The sequence below is a fragment of the Camelus dromedarius genome, chromosome 31 (assembly GCF_036321535.1).
Source record: "Camelus dromedarius isolate mCamDro1 chromosome 31, mCamDro1.pat, whole genome shotgun sequence".
Classification (NCBI taxonomy): Eukaryota; Metazoa; Chordata; class Mammalia; order Artiodactyla; family Camelidae; genus Camelus; species Camelus dromedarius.
The window spans coordinates 21,300,664-21,316,996 of record NC_087466.1 but is presented as its reverse complement, the minus strand read 5'-3'; the positions used below and the strand labels follow the sequence as shown (position 1 = coordinate 21,316,996).

The window sequence follows — 16,333 nt, the reverse complement described above, 5'->3', positions numbered from 1 at the left end:
CTCCTTGAACCAAAAGAAATATGTTGAAAGGCTGCCTCTTCCTTACCTGGTCTGTCACCTTAGGGAGCATATTTCAGAACAGCGGCCGTCACGAGGATGGAGATAATGTCAGGAGGGTCAAGTTAAGAGAAACCCAGCCTACAGCTTCACGGAGAAATTAAATGAGACCCTGATCAAGACGTGCCTGAAGGCCACCCTCTGCTGTTCCTTTTCGTTGATGAGAACCAACGAATTCTGACAGTTGTCTAAGTCAGACTGAGAACGGATTTATGTCTTGGGTCACCCCAAGTGCCCTAGCCTCTGGAGGCCCACGGCCAGCAGCCCTTGGCTCTTCTGACAGATTTAGCCTCCCCTGATGGATGGCCCGGGCCTTCCTGCATAACTGATCATTGTGTGTGTGTGTGTGTGTGTGTGTGCACCTGTGTGTGTCACATTTACCAAGGGCTCTGACCTCTAGGTCACTCTTACTGCACAGAGAGGAGGAACAAGAAAGATGGGAAAACAAGAAAAAGTTGTGCTCTAAGGAAATAGTGGACAGTGGGAGCCCAAGGGGATTGCAAATGCTCAACATGAGAAAAGATGGCCCCCGGTGCCCACGGTGTCCCCAGACGTCTTGCCCAGTCTCCTAGTTTATCTCTTCCCAGAGAGTCCCTCCCCACACTCAAAACTCTTCCTTATTTATCTGTGGTTAAAGGCTCCCCAGTTGATGTGTGTTACCAGCTGGCTGAGACAGGTGTGGATAAGGTAGAAAGCAAGCATCTCCCCCAGACTCCTTCCAAATGCCCATCGGGAAGGAAGGGCTTTGCGGCAGTCTTGCAGTCCACTCTCCTCCTTCACTGGGACACCCTGGGACACAGCAAGCACCCCCTCTCACCTCTTCATCAACAAGCTAGGTGGTGGCATTGCCAGACGAAATACAGCTGCCCAGTTAAATTCGATCTTTCAGTATTTTTTAGTGTGAGTGCGTCCCCAAGATTGCGTGGGATACACTGATACTAAAAACATGGATTCCTTGTTTATCTGAAATGAACACTTAACTAGGCATCTTGTGTTTAGCGTGGTTGAATCTGACAATCTTGACAGGAAACCTTCCAGCAAACACAGTAATGGTGTTTACATCACTGAGCTGGGTGTCCAGGAGTCAAGAGCAGATGGCCAGTTTCCCCTGCAACTTCCGTTAGCGATCCTTCAGCGTTGCCGATGCAACTGAAGGAGACCACGCAAGGGCAGGTTTGGCCCTAAGTCTGGCTCCTAATCTAGTAAGTGTTAGCTATTCCTTTATCGAGTGTGCAGGGTAGGTCTGAAAATCATTGCAAACTCTTGGCACAAGGTCAGACGCCCAGTAAGCACTGGTCATCATCATTACTGTTAACGATCAGGTCATTATTGCAGAGATACTGTCTGTGAGCCCTTTCGGCAACGCCAGTCAGCCAGAAGTGGGTGCAAATACTCCTCTTAGAAAAGAAAATGGGAACAAAACGATTTGACATCATTTTTCTGGAGACAGATGGATATGTACTAAGCGAAAAGGTGACTTCCCTGCAAAGGAGCTCAGATCCACGACTTCCTGTTTCCCACCAACCTCTAAACACGCCGGTGGGATGAGGCTAAAGCATCCTTGTATGTGGAGGGAAAAGAGAAAGAGAATTCAGTTCAGATGCTGGAGGGAACTTGGAGGTAACAGAGAGCACCCCTTCCTTCAGTTCTCGAAGGAGCAGAAGGCGATAAAGGAGGTTATGAATGGCCAGAGCTATCGGCAGGAACAGATTTTAAATAACACATTTTGATTCATCAGCTTTGATCCAAAATCTTTATTATAGCAAATGGCAGTTATTAGATAAAGATGCCCTGTGTCTCGGCAATAAAGGAGCAATGGTGCTTTCAACCCATTTGAGCTGGTTAAGCTTTCATGGATTAAAAGCCTTTTAATAATATCTGCTGAAAAGTGTTTCTCTCCCAGTGCAGTGCAGTAACAAAAATCATTGTACAACCATTAAGTGAAGCCTGGACCGGAAAGATAATGGTCTCGGGTTTATAAAGTTAGACATCGTGACAGATTATGCCCTGAAGTTCCGGCAGCGCAATTCTGTCCAATAAGCATTCAGAAGTTCAGATATTTATCTGAATTTCAGGACCTCCAGAGACATGTTTCTGCCCATCGGCTTATCCAGGAGCAGTTTTTTCTCTTTTTGATTCTGAGGAGCAGTCAGGTGGTTTGACGAGGGAAAAACAGGAGCAGAGAGAAAGGCTCAAGGGTGTCCCACTCCGGCACACGCCCAAAATACGGAACCAGCCCACCCGTGGCGCCCTCCAGCCGCCCTCTCTTGGAGTCACCTTGGGTTGCTCAGGACCCTGGAGGACGTGCAGGGCAGCTCTGCAGGGCAGGTCACCTGTTAATGTCACCCTGTCGTCCCTGGATCCAGGGCAGCCAGCATCTGTCCAGCTCTGACTTCCCGCCGGCACCTGAACCCTGGCACAGCCCTTCTCCAGCAGAACCAGCTTCTCACGCTTTATTAGCTTTTTCTCCCTTTAAAATAAGTTAATGTGATAAGCCCCTGTCTCCCTCCCTCCTCCTCCCCTACCTCCTCCTCCCCTTCCTCTCCCCTTTCCACCTCTAGCTTTCCCATTAGCTGCCAGCACCACACTCTCCTTTCTGTCCTCATTTGTACATAATCAGACCTGAAAGGTGAGGTCTTTTGTGACTGTTTCTAAAAGACCACACAATCGTGTATTCTTTACTGAGCTCACTGCCCTGTGATCCTCGACGCTTTCTGATCTCGGTTTCCCACCATATCAGGAGCCACCTAGCTCCTACCTGGAACAACAGCTGAAAAGCAGACGTGTACACCTGCCTCAGGTCACACCTGCCCCTGGTACCACGACACACACACACACACGCACACACACACGCACACCTGGGCCTGGGTAGAGATTTTTTTTTCCCACCCAGCTTCTGACTCCTTTCAGTATTCACCAAAGAAACAATGCAAACCACTGGGGATGCTTTGTAAGAAGCTTTAACCTAAATGACATTCATAACGCTCTTCTTCTTCAAAAAGTGTCCTATTTGAGTGAATACACCAAAGGACAAAACTGAAGTTTTCCCCTTCTCCATCAAAACATAGCCTGTTTTCGAGAGCGTTCTTTGCTTCCTCGTGGAAAAGAGCCTGGCACTGCAGCATGAATGTGGGAGCAGATTAAAGCTGTTCTCCACTCCTCTCCAGGGGTCAGGACTGGTAACTGCGCATCCCAGGACAAAATGCTGGGTGCATAGGGAGGTGTGAGTTTCAGTGTGACAGAAAACAAAAGAGCACCCCTTTAGTTATTATAAAAATGCAGTAATAACCACTCTTACGTATCATTCGATCCCAGCTGGGCCAACCTTTGAAACAGGACCTGTGGGTCCCAGGAGGCCCCTGACACTAGACCTAAATCATGGAACACTCTTGCCCCCACAGGGATGACATCCTTGTCCTTCAAGACCGGAAGCTGTTTTGTAGTTAGCATAGTCTTTGTGCAACCAATTAAAATATTAACATAGCCTGGATTTCACAGCCAGGGCTGACCCGGCCAGAACTAAGACAGATTACTGCGGATTTTACCATGCCTGCCACACAGAGGAAGCCAGTCTGTGGCTGTCAGCACACTATTTTAATTATTATCAATCTCTTTTTTTTCTTTTTTTGGGGGGGAGGAGGTAATTAGATTTATTGATTTTTTTTTTTTTGATGGAAGTACTGGGGATTGAACCCAGGACCTCGTGCGTGGTAAGCACGCGCTCTACCACTGAGCTACACCCTCTCCCAAGTTATTATCAATCTTCTTGAGGTCGGTGCATGTCTCATCCAGCCTCCTACCTCTATTCTTAGTGAAGAACTGGCGTATTAATTTATCCGTTCATATCCATTCAACACGTGTTTTTTGCAGACCTGTAAGGCCTGCTCCCAAGATCAAATCTGGGAATTTAACGGGGGGGGGGGTGAAGCCAGACCTGCCGCAGCCCCATGAGGTGATGGTCAGTCACGAAACAAACCCATCAAGCCTTCACGGAAAAGGTCTGTAAAGCGACCACGGGACCAAAGCTGAGCTACACGGCCCTGTTATCACGAAAAATAGCAAGGTGGGGTCAGAGCGACAAAGAAAACCCACCTGGCTGCCTAAGAATGCGAGAGTGTGGTCTGACCTGCTTGCGCAGAATCAAAGCGCACTTCCCTAAGAGAACGTCTGGAGAGCGGGTACCGGGAGGGTGGATGGCCACTCCTCAGGCGACGCAGGGGAGAGCGCTGGGCACAGGGGAACCTCGGGCTGCAGGAAAGGGGAGAGGAGGCAGGGCCGTGGGGCTGGGGGAGGGGGCGCGGGGCGCCCGGGGTGGGAGGCTGGAGGGTCCGCGGGGGCTGGGAAAGACCTGGCTCTGATGGGAGAATCTTAAATATTTGCTTTTATCCCAAGAACAGCGGGGAGGAGGAGTTGGTAGGGAAAGAAAAAAAAGAATAAGATGAGATTCCCATTTTAAGTGACCCCACAGAGAATGGATTTGAGGGCTGCGGGGAGATCGGTGAGAAGGCTCCAGTCCGTGAACGGGATGCTGGTGGCGCCTGGTGCTGGGGGAGCAGGTGAGATGGAGTGAAATGGGGGGGGGGGGAAGCATGATAAAGGAGGGACACAGGAAGTACCTGGAAAAATCCGTACGACGTCAACGTCCGTGTGTAGGTCCTTATTTTAATCTTAGGCTCCTCTTAGTTCTGATGAGAACTACATGGCTGAGAAGAAATAGGTGAATAAGTGAAAGAATTTGGCAGAGGTAAACAGGGTTCTTTGCTGCTGGGCTTAAAAACCTCCCGTATCCTGGTGTGCCTTGCGCGTCAGACAAGACACTGTTTCAGTCGTCTGCCGAGTTATCTGGCTATGAAACAACGCTTGTTTTCTCAGAAGTACACCTCTCAGGATGGGCTCCACCCAAAACAGAATCGGGAGATCAACCCTACCCCCTTGCGTTGCAGGAGGGGCGCTGGGAGGTCCCGAGAGAGGAAGGTCTCCGAGTCCTCCCTCCGGGAGCAGAGTCAGTAGGGGACGTGGCGCCATCAGCCCCTATAAAAAGGGGTGGTTTGGGTTCATCCTCACCCTGTGCTAATTCCCCAGGGAGTCCTAGCCAAGCCGTGGGAGAGCGGCCCGCTCGGCTCAGGATGATTTCTGCATCGGGTCAGCTCCCCCACCCACAGGCAGAGCGCGCCCAGGCTGCTCCTCGGCCCCACGCGGGGAGCGCCGCGCCCTGCCCGCACCGCCCCGCGCCCGGACGCCGGCTGGGGCCCCTGCAGTCTGTCCTTCCGTGCGTCTGCACCTTGGCGCTTCGCAGTTCCCCGGTTCTCTCTCTAAACGCCCCGTAGGCTGTTCCGGCGGGTTCCCGAGTGATGACATATGTGCCGCCTGCGCCAAGAGCTGCCTTGGTCCGTGCTGAAATAGAACATGGCCAAGAAAGAAACTTCCCAGAAAGTACCAGGAGAGAAAGGGGCTCGCCCGCCCCGGGAATGGCAGTTAGAATTCTGCACACAAAGATCCCCACGGAGCCCTCAGAAGGCAAGGAACAGGGAGAGACGGGCCGGGGGGAACGTTCACAGTAAACAGATGCAAAGTCAAAGGCGTGGGGCCTCCCGCCCTCACCGGGGGTGGATTCCTCGGGCTTCACAGAAAGAGCTGACACGGGTGGTGGGCAGTGTCTGCTCCCCAGGAGATTCCCACGGGGGTGGCCTCAATGGGGGGCGGACCTCCGTGAGGAAAGCTGGTCCCACCCCGACGGACTCATCTTTAAGGGCTGACTCTCACCTCGACGTGGTCCCTAAGGAACTGACATCGCCAATGACCAAACTGGGGGGGCGGGGGGGCTTTCCAAGTCAACGTGCCGCCCTGTCCATTTCTTCCCCAGGACGGGGGCTCTTTGCGGGCAGAGACAGGGCCTGTGGTCACTTCCTGGTCACAAACTTCTTAAAACGACAGCAGATTGTCCTCTCACGGTTCTGGAGGCCGGAAGTCTGAAATCTAGATGTTGGTGGGGCCAGCCTGCTCTGAGGCTCCGAGGTTAAGGTCCCTCCGAGACACAAGTTCCTGTGCCTGTGACTTGACTCCCACCCTAAACAGCCCCCTCTCAGGAACCGACACCACGATGCACAAACATGCTCCTCTGTCCCCTTTTTCTCACACCACAACCATACTAACTCACGTCACGTCAACTTTGAAAGCTGAGCTCAGCAGAACCCAGCCCTCTGTCTCACCGACCTCGCCCACCGCCTCCCCCCAGAGCCCCCATCCTCCACTCCTGAGCCCACTCGGGCCCTCCTCCCCACAGCAGCCAAGGGGCCTGGTCCGCCAGGAACCCCCGCACAGCCACCCCCGCTCCTCATCTGCCTGCTCCGCCACCTTGGCCACGCACCCAGCCACTGGGAGTTCGTGTCCACGCCCGAGTCACCCTGAGCATCATAGAGTCCCCGGAGGCAGGGACCAGGTCTGACTTATTTGGCTACCCACCCCCGGCATCAGCACCACCCAACTCGAGGAAGATGTTTAATTATTGCCCGTCCAACAGACGAATGAGAGACAGTCTGCGTGAGCCGTCTACCGCATTTGCATTTGCAAGACTGAGATTCAAACACGTGCGCCAGAATCTCTGAAATAACCCTGCCGATCTCTTCTCCAAACACAGCTTTCCTAACGACAATTTGGCCTTGATTCTGTCAATTTTCCCCGAGTACCAACGACGCTCTTTGATTTTGTCGGCTTCTTTAACTTTTATTTCTAACTTTTCAAAAAATCCTGTCTAGTAGGTAAAGGCGCATCTACAAAACGGGAATAAACAGACGTCTCTCATTAGTACAAGACGGCTTTTCTCTTTCACAGAACTTTAATTTTATTCCCCCATTTAATGTTCATCGATAGATGGTATGGAATCAGGCCTTCAGACAAAGAATGCAGTTTCACAAGGTTCCACTTGGCAAACCTGCCGAGTTTAGACAGAGGCCACTGCAGCTGCCAGAGTCAGTTTGCCGGGGGGTGGGGGGGCAGCGAGCTTTCAGTGTTTCGTTGGAACAAAATGGGACTCCCTACACAAAACGTCTGTTTTGTTCATGCGGGCTTAGACGAGCAGGAGGAACAAGAGGCACTGACCTTGACCTGCCCTGGTGGCCGTCTCTGCATTTGTGCTCAGGACAAGTTGGACAGGTCCCCCACCACCACCACCACCTTTCTCTCTCCAGACTGAACAGTAGATCAGGTCCCTTGATCCACAGACATGGAAAATGTGGCCCGGGGTTCCTCTTCAGCTCAGGTGCCCACCGGGGCCACACGCTCTCATGATTGAGGGCCTCATGCTGGGCCTTCCTCCCGGCCACGCGCCGGCCTGATTAACAAGGATGAATCCTCTTTACTTTCACCTTTTATAGTAAATGACCTTGGTTTTCCATTCATAGTATTCATGTCATTTCCATCGAAAACTTCTTTTTTTTTTTAATTTGAGTGACGTATTTTAGAAGGGAAAATAAGGGAGGAGGGTACAGCTTAAGCAGCAAAGCACGTGCTTAGCATGCACGAGGTCCTGGGTTCAATCCCCAGTGCCTCCTCTAAAAAGAAATCAATAAATAGACATAATCACTTCCCCCCACAAAAATAAATAATAAATAAAAATAAAAATAAAAAAGAGAATACAAAAAAAGAAAGAAATGGGAAAATATCAAGTAATTAACAATGCAAATGGCACAGCAAATATCAAATCATGAGAGTATCCCTTGCACAAAGGACTGGATATTTGCAAACTGGGTAAAAGGCATGGGAGAGAAATTTGGGGGACCTCTGAAAGTCTTTAGAATAACTTAGGACCTACTAGGGAACCCTGAGGCTGCACCTTCATTAATTTAAGGCAAAAGCAACTGAAACCTCAGGTTGTGCTGGGTCTCCGTGCCCTCGGACGCCACGCTGACTCTCCGGGTAGATCCCCAAACGGTCCCCAGGTTGCTGTGGATTTATTTCTGGACAAAGAGTAGGCTGATGCCTCGTGGGACGCCGCGTTGCCACTTCTCGGTGAGGGCCGCCACAGTGCCATTTGTTTCCGGAAACAAGCTGAAGTATGCAAGGTCGTGATTCAAAACACATTGATTTTTGTCCTGAAAGCTCAACTTCTAAAGACAGAGGAAGCCTCGAGCTGATACATTCGTGCCAGTGACTATGATTTATCTTTCAACGATGTTTTTAAAGCAAAGCAGTAAGTTGAGTTAAAGAAAAGTGCTGAATACATGAAAAGAGGCTCAACGTCGCTCATTATCAGGGAGATGCAAATCGGAGCCACGACGAGACACCACCTCGCACCTGTCAGATTGGCTGTCATCAAACAGAGCACAAATCGCAAGTGCTGGCGAGGACGTGGGGAAAAAGGAAGCTGTCCTGCACTGTTGGTGGGGATGTAAATCAGTGCAGCCACTGCGGAAGGCAGGATGGCGGTTTCCCAAAAGACTAAAAACAGACTTACCATAAGATCCGGCAGCTCCACTCCTGGGTGTATATCCAAAGAAAACATAACGTTAATTTGAAAAGATACGTGCACCCCAATGTTCATGGTGATGTTATTTATAACTGCCAGTGGAAGTAACCCAAGTGTCCATCCATGGATGATTTGATAAAGAATATATGTATATACAGTATACTCAGTCATAAAAAAAGAATGAAGTTTTGCCATTTGCAGCAACCTGGGTGGCCTTGGAGGGTATTATGCTAAGTGAGGTAAGTCAGACAGAGAAAGACAAACACTATGTAATGTCACTTATATGTGGAATCTAAAAACTTACAATACACAGCGAACATAACAAAACAGAAGCAGACTCACAGATACAGAGAACAAACCAGTGGTGAGCAGTGGGGCGAGGGCGGGGTGAGGGGCAGTCTCGGGGTGGAGGGAAAAAGGGGCTATAATGGGATTCTGTGAAATCATGTGTGTGAAACGTTTGAAAATTACGCAGCACTATAGAATTTAAAGAGTTTCATTCAATAAAAAAAAATCAACAGCAAAAAAAGAAAAGAATTTGAATGTTTTTCCAGTAAAAATTGATCAAAACAATAGTGTTCATCGCAAAATCAGTACTTAATTCTTCACCATTCGCAATAGTGAGACCGCCCATCAGACGACAGTGCTCATTAGCAAAGTCGAGTGCAATGGGTTTAGTGAGGACGTCAATTAAAAAAGATAGAGAAATGAAAAGCCAAAGAGTACTGAATTCAACCCAGTTTTTAAATGTCATGTGTCTTTCAGATTTGTCCAAATCCGCAATTCTGAGGCCCTGCGTGTTTCAGTTTCAAAAGAAAGAAAAATACTCAGTCTTCGAGCCAAATAAATAAGGACACAAACAAAAAGTGCTAAAGGTGCGAGGTCAGCATGAGGGTGGGCAGCAGAGAGCAGTGGGGTTTTCCACAAACTCACGAGATCGGCAGCTGAACGCCTGACGTCTGGGACAGGCTGAGAACCCGGCCCCACTCCAGCGGAGCGCCGGGGCCCAGGAGAGCCCTGGGAGCGACACTTGGGGTCCTCTTTCCTTCCGTCCTCCGCTGGGGTCCCACCGAATCCCACCCCGCCCCGACTGAGGAGTCCCTGGACGCCCCCTGGGTAGGACAGCGCGTGACAGAGGTGAAGTGAACTCGCAAAGAGCACTGCAAATAAAGCACACTCGTCAAAACACGAACGTCATCTTCTGCAACCACATCAGGCCGCAGCACCGGTCTTCGCCCGCCTCAAGTCCAGACCTCTTGTTCTGATGGTCTTGACCTTGGACCTGCGGTTTTTAAATCAGAAGAGGAGGACAGACTCTTCTGGAAATTTTTCGACCGATCCCAGGAAAGCAGCACGTGACAAGCGCCCGCCAGCGAGGGCTCGCTCCAGTTGCCTGTTTCGTGAACACGTGTGTCCTCTTTTTCGAAGCAACTTCTGGCTGAGTCCTCAGAGGGGAAACACACCCAACCCTCCTCAGTCCCGACCCCGGGAGGGAGCGCCGCTCCCACACACGTCGAAGCGTTTCAAGAATCCGACGTGTGAAAAAGCAATATAATGTTATTACTGCCAGATTCACATGGAAGGTGATTTAAATAACGTGGACCCACCATCGAGGCTCGGCCGTTTTATGTAAATAACAATGAACTGTCACTGTTTTTGTCAGGCCCGCTGAAACTCGGGCCTGAGAATGTTGCTGTCTTTCCTTTCAAAGTTGGCGATAACCCTGTCTGTGACTCGCATTTGTCATGTTATCTCTTTCTCTTTGCTCACCAAATGGGCTCTTAATTAGCTTGCAACGCAGCTCATCCCAGTCAGCATGACTTTCAGGCTGACCGCCTCTGGCCAAGGGGGCTTAGTGGAGCCCCGCGCTGGCGGCCTAGCTGTACCGACGGGAAAGCACCGAAAGCAGATTCTCAGGGTTGCGTTTTTCACTGAGGTGTAGTGGATGCACCGTCTTCTGTAAGTTACAGGTGCACGATGCAGTGATTCACGGGTTTTCAAGGGTGCCTTCCATTTATATAGCTGTTACAAATTGTTGGCTACGTTCCCTGAGTTGTGCAATATATCCTTGTAGCTTATTTTGTACAAAATAGTTCGCAGGCCTTCAGCCTGTACCCCTGTATTGCCCCTCCCCCCGCCTGCTCCCCTCTAGGAACCCCTGGTGTGTTCTCCATATCTGTGACTTTTTTTTATTCATCAGTTTGCTGTATTTTTTAGATTCCACATGTAAGTGATATTATACAGTATTCATCTTTCTCCGTCTAACTTGTTTCAGATCCTTCAGATACCTCTTGCATTTTAAAGTGCAAGAATTCACAAGTCATTTCTGCACATTTTGAACACAGAAGGACAGCATGGTCAGGCCACGGCCCCCTGCCCCGATTCTGCATATCTTTTTCCTTCTGACTGACGGCTGAAGGCCCTCCCGGGAGATCCTCCCACATCTCCCCCGACCCCATTGCTCTATTGCTTCCAAATACCTTTCTGTGCCTCATCAGACCTGAAGATGTCCCCCCCAAAAAAAACAGGAGATGGTAGTTCAATGCTCAAAGAAGACAACTATCTGTAACAGCTTAACCAGTGACCTTCCTGGGAGGAAATGGGGTTCACAGGCTTTTCTGGGACAACAATGCTCTGAATGCCCCCTTCTCCTCCCTCATTGCTGGCCGCCTGCATCCCACAATTGATGCTGGATACTGATTCACTTTCTCAGGTTCTTTGGAGATGACATGTGACCCCATGTCGGCCACTAGAAACTTGAGAAGACACTGACAGGGGCTTCTACAATGTTCCCTTCTTAATGAAAAGAGACACCCAGGATGGTTCACCTCTGTTGGACCAGGCCTCTCCTTTCCACCCTCCCCCCAAAACTGGTTTCCTTCCCGAAGCCTTTGGACATGAATGGATGAGGATGCGATGTTAGGCGCTTTGACAGCCATCCTGTGGCCATGAGGGGACATGACTAAGAACCAACTGAAATATTCAGGAGGCTTCTTGGTGTTTGAGATACTAACTCCCCCTGTTACCCTTCTGTTACTAACACAGAGGAGATCAAGGATGCCAAAGAAACTGCGATTCGGTTTGTGAAATTCCAAGACCCACAGTGAGTTTACGAAGGATATTTTCTGGGATTGTGTGTATCCTTTCCCAAAGCTCTCGCAAAACGAAAGGTACAGCGTGGTTTGCATCACTCTGTGAAATTATCTGGAGCACAACTGCCCTGTGTTTCTTCGTGTAATTTCCAAATGCTGCGAGTCTGTGCGAGTGACGGTGTGTGTTCACATGACCCGTTCGTGAAAGTGGACGGACAGCTCTGACGCTTTTACTCAGAGTTCAGGGCTCCGACCTAGATTTATGGGATGGAGAGCTTCCATGAAAAAGATCACCAGACACAGCCAAACCACGGTGTGTGGAATTTAATTACAGGGGTCCCACCATCTGCCTGACTTCTTTCCATGTCGTATGAGAGGTGTAATGGTCCTACGCCACCATCTGCCAGAAATTCATATGGAAAATATTCAAGCGAAACTTCCTTTTCTCAGCCTGGTAAGTGACCCCACAGAAAGCTCCAGGCCCCGCTAGCCAACTGTGAATACAAGTAATTACTTTCCAGTTCAGAAACACCCATCCTTTCCCAGAGCCCAGGTCGACATCCAGCCCCAGACGTCTTCTGAGTTAGAGCCCCCTCCCCCTGGCTGCGTGTCCTAATGCCTCCACCATGGGCTACTGCGCACATCGGAACGCCACCCGTCTTGGTTTCACCGCCTGATAAACGTAGAGATCTCATTAAACAATCGCTCCCCAACAGTCTGAGAGGGTATAATTTAAGGATATTAAGCGGGTCTGATTTTAGCCACCTGTAGAGTCTACATCCCTGAGCAGTATCAAAATAGTTGAGAAACGATGCAGGGCGGACCCCAGGCCATTTCTCAGCTGAACATCTGAGAGTCTCCCCCACGATGGTCCAGATGTGCGTGTTTCCTCCAACAACCGGGTGTTCAATGCGACACTCCCACGTCTCCCTCTGGGTGACAATCGGCACCCACTGTCGTCGCGCACTCCGCAGGAGGGGGCCTTGCTGCTCGTCCGGGAGAAAAGCAAGAATGAAGACAAGCTGGCATGTGCACAGTATTGCAGTGAAACTGTAATTAATGCAGAGCTTGCTCCCAGACTTCCCCGAGGTTGCTCATGATCGTGAACCCTCTGGGCTCCGCTTCTCCAGCCTGTGATGTCACGCTGAATGGACCGCGTTGAGCAGTGCCCGGGGGGAGGAAAAGTTATTAGCGCTGGGCTGCGGTTTGACTCTGTGGTTTCAGGACCAGATTATCATCAGCCCCCCTCCCCACCCCCAGCGCCCCTTCCCCCTCTGTCCTGGTGGGGGGTGAAGTTGATGGATTTGGCATAAACTTTGAGAGCTGCAGGGGAAGATTCTCAGCTCAAAGGAGTTCGTGGTTTTCTTTCATTTGCATCCTTGAAGACAACCCCAGCAGTGCATTTCGCGAAGATGCATTTCACGAATGGCATAGGAGTGTCAATGTGGAATCTTCCGTCTCCAACACGACAGCCCGGCTCTCCTGCACCCAGGGCAGCGAGGGGGCAACCCTAGCAGGTCCTGCAGTGAGCAGCAGGGCTCTGGGGGCCAGAGGATGGAGTCCTGCCCCAGAAAGCCCGCCAGCTCACAGCGCCCTGGTAGCAGTCGTTCCTGCTTGAAGTTTTTCCTGGAAAATTAAGGCGACGACCCCTGTGCCACTGTCACCAAAGGTCTTGCAAAGACCAGATGAAGAGAGGTGGGTTAACACCTCTGCCAGGGACCATGCAGATTTCTGCAGGAGAGCCGTTCTGGGCAGAGAGAACAAACGTGTGCAAAGGCCCTGAGCAGGGAGCTTGCTGGACAAAGTCAAGGACGAGCAGGGTCAGAGGAGAATGGCTGGCGCGCCATCCCCTGGAAGGGGGTTTAGTGCAGCAGGGAGGGGCTGCCTTAGATGGCTCATCTGCAGTCTAAGGAGGGAGGCAGGTTTACTGGCACAGGCCCGGAGCAGCAGGCTGAGAGGTGAGTGGGCTCTTGTCAGAGCATCCTCTGATTGCCTTCATTTTCTTAGTGAAGTAAGAAGCGTGGACGTCAGCAGGGAAGGTGAATGTTGGGGAGGAGTGTTGGAGGTTCGAGGAGAGAAGGTGATGGTATGAAACAGCCACCCCAGAGAGTGGGTGAGTGATGGGGTTACTGTCCTTGATACCAAGTCCAACCTCGTACTGCTCGCCTCACGAAAGGCCAGTGAATGGAGAAACAAGGTGCTGGGGCAAGGAATCACAATTTTATTCAGAAAGCCAGAAGACAGAGAAGGTGGAGGTCCCAAAGAACCACCTTACCCGAGTTAGGATTCAGGCTTCTCTTACACTAAAAGGGGTTGGATGTGGTTGGCTGTTGCAAGCTTCCTGGCTTCAGATTCCTCTGTTCTTGCAGCTCCCCGCGTAGGTCAGGTCACGATGTTCCTATAAACCTCCAACAAGACGGATGTTATTCTCTGCGCTGCAACTTTTTAAAGGAAAACTGTTAAACCTTGAAAGGTCAGAGCCTTGAGAAGGGGCTCTCCTGTGTATTTCAGGCTACAGGCAACATTCTTTTATAAAAGGTGCAGAACCAGCAGAAGCACCTCCATCCGGTTACTAAGCCCAGGAAACAGAGCACAGGGTTAGAGCTAAAGGGACAGATCCAACGTGGAGTCGGGTTTGTGCCTCTCGGTTACACCCTGAATTCACAGCGAGAGCGCTCAGCGGCGGCGATGCTGGGTGTGCCCTCCGGCCAGGTCAGCAGCAGCCGTGACGCGTCCAGCACGATGAGGAGGGTAATCGTTCGTCAGGAAATGAGACAAGACTGTGGCAGCATCCAGGGAGTGTCACCAACGGGCAAAGGCGCTCAGACCCAGACCGTAGCAGCCTGCAGGGTCTCGGAGCAACAAACTCAGCTCCATCTGAATGGGACACAAAGCTCTGCCCGTCTGTTTTTGCGTTCACCATAAAAATCATAGTATTTAGATTCGTACAGGAAATCTCTTTTAGTAAGTAATTCACTTATTTCAAAGCCAACAAAATAAATTTCCTTAAACTATCAAATAACCCCAAAGCTACTTAAACTATTCCAGAACACGGGGAAAAAAAGAGAAAACTTTCCAATTTTTTTTTTATGAAGCAAAGATAACATCGATTCTAAAAGCTGACAAATTTACTAAAAAAAAAAAGGAAACTAGATTGATCCAATGATAGCGATGCAAAAGCCGTAATATTAATCAAAAGAATCTCAATCCTAAAAATCACATTGTGGCTAGTTGGCATTTATCCCAGAAATGCAAGATTGGTCCAGTATTAGAAGATGCATTAATGTACATCATCAAATACGACATATATCATTATAATAATAGGAGCTACAGAGAAAAGCCCACAGACGCACTTGACAAAATTCAACCTACTCACTAAAAAGTGGGTTGGTGCACACTTTTATACATATGGCAAAAATCTTAGAGTTCAACAACACACCTTATTGGCCAGGCTGTGGCAGAACAGGCACCCCTGTGCATTGGGGATAAAAATGCAAATGTTAAAAGAAGAAGCAAGGAGGAAGGCATAGCTCAGAGGCAGAGTGTATGCTTAGCATGCATGAGGTCCTGGGTTCTATTCCCAGTACCTCCTTAAAAAAAAAAAAAACACTTCTTAAAAAGAAAAAGAAAGAAGGAGCTGGAGGAGATGTTATACAGCTGAGGGGATGTGAACACTGACTGGATATTTGACGGTGTTAAATTTTGAGCAGTTAATGGTATTATGATAATATAAAATTGAGTCTCATGCTGAAGTATTGAGAAATGGAAGTGTAAGTTGTCTACAGATGGCTTCAACATAATCTCGGGGGAAGATGGATAGAAGGTAGAAACTGTTGAAAAAACTAGCTGCATGATCGTAACTGTAGAAGCTGAATCATGGACCCGTGAACCTTTGCTGTTCTCTTCTCTTGGTTTTTATGTGTGCTTGAAATGTCCCTAACAAAGAGAGGGGGAGATGTATGATTCAAAAAACCATACTCAGCTAATGAACCACTGGGATTTTACCCCCTCCTGTTTCTCTTTTTGCTTTCACTAAGCAGTACATTTTAGTATTAGTTATTAATTTCACATACTACAATGGAAAAACCACAGCCCCTGCCGAACTCCCCTCCTTTTATAGATAATGAAGCCAAGGCTCAGGGAGGCACGCGAACCACCCCCGGCGCACAGCAGGCCGGCCGTGGCGCTCAGCCCGAGAAGGCGCCGGGCCCTCCGCGCCGCAGAGCCGGGAGGACCCCAGCAGGACGCCCGCAGCGCGATGCTGAGCACGTCCCCGCAGTCAGCGCTGACCCCTGAGACCGGCTGGATGAAACGCTCGTTATTGTTATTCTGATTATTTACTGACAGACGTTGCAGTCGGAGGAAAACGCTGGAGTCACCCTTGTTCTCTTCAGTAGCTGCCTCCTTATGGGAAGGCACTCCCGAGGGTGCGGCGGGGTGACCACTCTAGGTGGCGTTCATCCTGTCAGGAGAAGATGGGGCGGGTCCAGCTGGAATTTACATGATGTGGAAGTACATTTTTCTCCTGCTAAGAATGCATTTTTCAAGAGGGACTGGAGGAGCAAATGCTCCCAAATCCAAAAGTTAGAGGAAGACATTTGCCTCCCGGTCGTGCTGGTCATGTGTCTGCTGCTCCCTGCAGCTTAGCAGCTGGTGTGCGGCGGGGACACCCTCGTGAGTCGGGTGCCATCCCCATCACAGCCACGGGCTTCCCGAGGTC

The 16,333-nt window shown here is 50.0% G+C and overlaps 1 non-coding gene across 1 annotated transcript; it reads right to left on the bottom strand.

Annotated features, from left to right (window-relative positions):
* Positions 1 to 3,729: 3,729 nt before the first annotated feature.
* Positions 3,730 to 3,804, bottom strand: TRNAG-ACC (transfer RNA glycine (anticodon ACC)). Its single transcript has one exon. It is a non-coding gene; the product is annotated as a tRNA-Gly (tRNA).
* Between the last annotated feature and the right edge of the window lie 12,529 nt (positions 3,805 to 16,333).